Raw genomic sequence first — 4,536 nt, 5'->3', positions numbered from 1 at the left:
GTTTCTTTAGGGTATCCTATGAAGACGCATTTTTCCGACTTGGGTTCGAGCTTTTTAGGTTGAAGTTTCTTGACATAAGCATCGCATCCCCAAACTTTTAGAAACGACAGCTTAGGTTTCTTCCCAAACCATAATTCAAACGGTGTCGTCTCAACGGATTTCGACGGAGCCCTATTTAAAGTGAATGCGGCAGTCTCTAAAGCATAGCCCCAAAAAGATAGCGGTAAATCGGTAAGAGACATCATAGATCATACCATATCTAATAGAGTGCGATTACGACGTTTGGACACACCATTATGCTGAGGTGTTCCAGGCGGCGTGAGTTGTGAAACTATTCCACATTTTCTTAAGTGTGTGCCAAATTCGTGACTCAAGTATTCTTCTCCACGATCTGATCGTAGAAACTTGATTTTCCTGTCACGTTGATTTTCAACTTCACTCTGAAATTCCTTGAACTTTTCAAAGGTTTCAGACTTGTGTTTCATTAAGTAGATATACCCATATCTACTCAAATCATCAGTGAGGGTGAGAACATAACGATAGCCACCGCGAGCCTCAACACTCATTGGACCGCACACATCAGTATGTATGATTTCCAATAAGTTGGTTGCTCGCTCCATTGTTCCTGAGAACGGAGTCTTGGTCATCTTACCCATGAGGCATGGTTCGCACGTGTCAAATGATTCGTAATCAAGAGACTCTAAAAGTCCATCTGCATGGAGCTTCTTCATGCGTTTGACACCTATGTGACCAAGGTGGCAGTGCCACAAGTATGTGGGACTATCATTATCAACTTTACATCTTTTGGTACTCACACTATGAATATGTGTAGCATTACGCTCGAGATTCATTAAGAATAAACCATTCACCATAGGAGCATGACCATAAAACATATCTCTCATATAAATAGAACAACCATTATTCTCGGATTTAAATGAGTAGCCATGTCGAATTAAACGAGATCCCGATACAATGTTCATGCTCAAAGGTGGCACTAAATAACAATTATTAAGGTTTAAAACTAATCCCGAAGGTAAATGTAGAGGCAGCGTGCCGACGGCGATCACATTGATCTTGGAACCATTCCCGACGCGCATCGTCACCTCGTCCTTTGCCAGTCTCCGCTTATTTCGCAGCCCCTGCTTTGAGTTACAAATGTGAGCAACTGCACCGGTATCAAATACCCAGGAGCTACTACGGGTACTAGTAAGGTACACATCAATTACATGTATATCATATATACCTTTTGTTTTGCCGGCCTTCTTGTCCGCTAAGTATTTGGGGCAGTTCCGCTTCCAGTGGCCACTTCCCTTGCAATAAAAGCACTCAGTCTCGGGCTTGGGTCCATTCTTTGGCTTCTTCCCAGCAGCTTGCTTGCCGGGCGCGGCAACTCCCTTGCCGTCCTTCTTGAAGTTCTTTTTACCCTTGCCCTTCTTGAACTTAGTGGTTTTATTGACCATCAACACTTGATGTTCCTTCTTGACTTCTACCTCTGCTGATTTTAGCATAGCAAATACTTCAGGAATGGTCTTTTCCATCCCCTGCATATTGAAGTTCATCACAAAGCTCTTGTAGCTTGGTGAAAGCGACTGAAGGATTCTGTCAATGATCGCGTCATCCGGGAGATTAACTCCCAGCTGAATCAAGCGGTTATGTAACCCAGACATTGTGAGTATGTGCTCACTGACAGAACTATTTTCCTCCATCTTACAGCTGAAGAATTTGTCGGAGACTTCATATCTCTCGACCCGGGCATGAGCTTGAAAAACCATTTTCAGCTCTTCGAACATCTCATATGCTCCGTGTCTCTCAAAACGCTTTTGGAGCCCCGGCTCTAAGCTGTAAAGCATGCCGCACTGAACGAGGGAGTAGTCATCAGCACGTGTCTGCCAAGCGTTCATAACGTCTTGGTTCTGTGGGACGGGTGGATCACCTAGCGGTGCTTGTAGGACATAATCTTTCTTGGCAGCTATGAGGATGATCCTCAGGTTCCGGACCCAGTCCGTATAGTTGCTGCCATCGTCTTTCAGCTTGGTTTTCTCTAGGAACGCGTTGAAGTTGAGGACTACGTTGGCCATTTGATCTACAAGACATATTGCAAAGATTTTAGACTAAGTTCATGATAATAAAGTTCATCTAATGAACTCCCACTTAGATAGACATCCCTCTGCTAGTCATCTAAGTATAACATGATCCGAGTCAACTAGGCCGTGTCCGATCATCACGTGAGACAGACTAGTCAACGTCGGTGAACATCTTCATGTTGATTGTATCTTCTATACGACTCATGCTCGACCTTTCGGTCTTCTGTGTTCCGAGGCCATGTCTATACACATGCTAGGCTCGTCAAGTCGACCTAAGTGTTTGCATGTGTAAATCTGTCTTACACCCGTTGTATGTGAACGTTTGAATCAAACACCCGATCATCACGTGGTGCATTGAAACAACGAACTGTCGCAACGGTGCACAGTTAGGGGGAACACTTTCTTGAAATTATTATGAGGGATCATCTTATTTACTACGGTCGTTCTAAGTAAACAAGATGCAAAACATGATAAACATCACACGCAATCAAATAATAATAGTGACATGATATGGCCAATATCACATAGCTCCTTTGATCTCCATCTTGGGGCTCCATGATCATCTTGTCACCGGCATGACACCATGATCTCCATCATCATGATCTCCATCATTGTGTCTCCATGAAGTTGCTCTCCAACTATTACTTCTACTACTTAGGCTAACGCGTTTAGCAATAAAGTAAAGTAATTTACATGACGTTTCTCAATGACACGCAGGTCATACAAAAAATAAAGACAACTCCTATGGCTCCTGCCGGTTGTCATACTCATCGACATGCAAGTCGTGATTCCTATTACAATAGCATGAACAACTCATACATCACATATATATCATTCATCATTCATCATAACTTTGGCCATATCATATCACAAAGCACTTGCTGCAAAAACAAGTTAGACGTCCTCTAATTGTTGTTGCAAGTTTTACGTGGCTGAAGTAGGGTTCTAGCAAGAACGTTTTCTTACCTACGTGAAAGCCACAACGTGATTTGTCAACTTCTATTTACCCTTCATAAGGACCCTTTTCATCGAATCCGCTCCAACTAAAGTAGGAGAGACAGACACCCGCCAGCCACCTTATGCAACTTGTGCATGTTAGTCGGTGGAACCGGTCTCACGTAAGCGTACGTGTAAGGTTGGTCCGGGCCGCTTCATCCCACAATACCGTTGAAGCAAGATAAGACTAGTAACGGCAAGAAAAGTTGACAACATCTACGCCCACAACAAATTGTGTTCTACTCGCGCAAGAGAACTACGCATAAACCTGGCTCATGATGCCACTGTTGGGGAACGTTGCAGAAAACAAAAATTTTCCTACGGTTTCACCAAGATCCATCTAGGAGTTCATCTAGCAACGAGTGATTAGATGCATCTACGTACCTTGTAGATCGCGAGCGGAAGCGTTCAAAGAACGCGGATGAGGGAGTCGAACACGACGTGATCCAAATCACCGGAGATCCTAGCACCGAACGGACGGCACCTCCGCGTTCAACACACGTACGGTTAGCGTAACGTCTCCTTCTTCTTGATCCAGCAAGGGGAAAGGAGAGGTTGAGGGAGATGGCTCCAGCAGCAGCACGACGGCGTGGTGATGATGGAGCTGCAGTACTCCGTCAGGGCTTCGCCAAGCACTATGGAGGAGGAGGTGTTGGAGAGGGAGAAGGAGGCAACCAAAGGCATGGATGAAAAGCCCTCCTTCCCCCACTATATATAGGAGGGCCAAGGGGGGGGGGCCCTAGGAGATCCAATCTCCTAGGTGGGGCGGCGGCCAAGGGAGGTTTCCCTCCCCCCCAAGGCACCTAGGAGGTGCCTTCCACTAGTGGGACTCTTCCCTTGTGTGAACCCTAGGCGCATGGGCCTCTTGGGGCTGGTGTCCTTGGCCCATGTAGGCCAAGGCGCACCCCCTTACAGCCCATGTGGCCCCCGGGGCAGGTGGACCCACCCGGTGGACCCCCGGGACCCTTCCGGTGGTCCCGGTACAATACCGGTGACCCTGAAACTTGTCCCGATGTCCGAAACAGCACTTCCTATATATAATTCTTTACCTCCGGACCATTCCGGAACTCCTCGTGACGTCCGGGATCTCATCCGGGACTCCGAACCACATTCGGGTTACTGCATATACATATCCCTACAACCCTAGCGTCACCGAACCTTAAGTGTGTAGACCCTACGGGTTCGGGAGATATGTAGACATGACCGAGACGACTCTCCGGTCAATAACCAACAGCGGGATCTGGATACCCATGTTGGCTCCCACATACTCCACGATGATCTCATCGGATGAACCACGATGTCGAGGATTCAAGCAACCCCGTATACAATTCCCTTTGTCAATCGATATGTTACTTGCCCGAGATTCGATCGTCGGTATCCCAATACCTCGTTCAATCTCGTTACCGGCAAGTCACTTTACTCGTACCGTAATGCATGATCCCGTGACCAGACACTT

This window comes from Triticum urartu, chromosome 5, assembly GCF_003073215.2.
Source record: "Triticum urartu cultivar G1812 chromosome 5, Tu2.1, whole genome shotgun sequence".
NCBI classification, from domain to species: Eukaryota; Viridiplantae; Streptophyta; class Magnoliopsida; order Poales; family Poaceae; genus Triticum; species Triticum urartu.
Note: the sequence above shows the minus strand (reverse complement) of the source record.